General features: G+C 35.5%; 1 long non-coding RNA gene across 1 annotated transcript; it reads right to left on the bottom strand.

The window, feature by feature from the left end:
• On the bottom strand, positions 1–866 carry LOC105795050 (uncharacterized). The gene is made up of 2 exons (XR_001134182.2): positions 538–866; positions 1–249 (listed from the first exon to the last, which is right to left on the bottom strand). It is a non-coding gene; the product is annotated as an uncharacterized LOC105795050 (long non-coding RNA).
• Between the last annotated feature and the right edge of the window lie 203 nt (positions 867–1069).

The following is a 1069-nucleotide window of genomic DNA, read 5'->3' as shown; positions in this document are numbered from 1 at the left end:
TAGCAAAACAACATAAATAGCTCTTCATTTTTTTAGTTTTACACATATATTTACCAAAAATCACAAAGGCTAAATTCCCAAAACAAACACGACTTACACCTATAACCAATTTGTAATTTTATCGTCAAGTATAGGATCTCTTAAAATTCTCATTCAAACCCAAATTATACCCCAAAATCAAGGGAGTCGTGCTCCACTCCAAATCAGAAGACCTTCCGCCCAGAAGTCATGGCAGTTTATTCCGCACCACTGTCAAGGCCAAAGCATTTGAGAGAGGTCAAGTAAGTTAACAATTTAAACTGGGAAGAATTAGTGGGTCGTTCAGTTTTGAAGCATACAATGATCAAGAGGAAATTCCTTGTTCTCCTTCAGGTAGGAACAAGTAAGCTAAAAGAAAGCCTAAAGCTCCTAAATAATTAGTGAACATGGGTTATCCGGTCATCTACTCGATCTCTTGTTCACTTCTTCATTTTCATATTTTCTTAACAAATTAAGATATTTAATAGCTAAAACAATAGGCATTCATAAACATGTTACCTGAACAATTGAAGACTAAGGGATGGACTGTGGACTCGGCGGAAACGATGGCTGTGGCAGTGGCGTTTACCGTCTGGACGCTGCCGCTTACGCTTCTCGAAATCAAAGACGAAATAAGGATTAAGAAAAGTTCTGCAGAGAAAAATCTAGGGTTCCAAATTTGGGGTTTAAGAATCGGGGTTGAGGAAGAAAAAATGGCAATGGGCATGGAGTTAAAAAGTTTTAATTGAAGGTTTTTTTTTTTAACTATAAAGGAGTAAAACGACGTTAGGGGAAGAAATCAAAATCGAATTACACCTAAATTCAGAACCACCTCGATTTTGTTATTATTCGAGTGGTAAATTTTTAATTTATTTTAAATTTGAAAAAATCGATTAATTTATTTAAATTAATTCGAAAAACCAGAGCAAATAACAAAAAAAAAATCGACTTGTTTAAATTCATTCGAGTTTTAGGGTGAGGTTGAAAAGACGATGCGTTTCCCTGCGATTAGTGTAAAAACAGCGGTGGCGGTGAGATTAGATACTGTATC

This window comes from Gossypium raimondii, chromosome 3 (genome assembly GCF_025698545.1).
Source record: "Gossypium raimondii isolate GPD5lz chromosome 3, ASM2569854v1, whole genome shotgun sequence".
Lineage (NCBI taxonomy): Eukaryota > Viridiplantae > Streptophyta > Magnoliopsida > Malvales > Malvaceae > Gossypium > Gossypium raimondii.
Note: the sequence above shows the minus strand (reverse complement) of the source record. Positions and strands in the feature narration are given on the sequence as shown.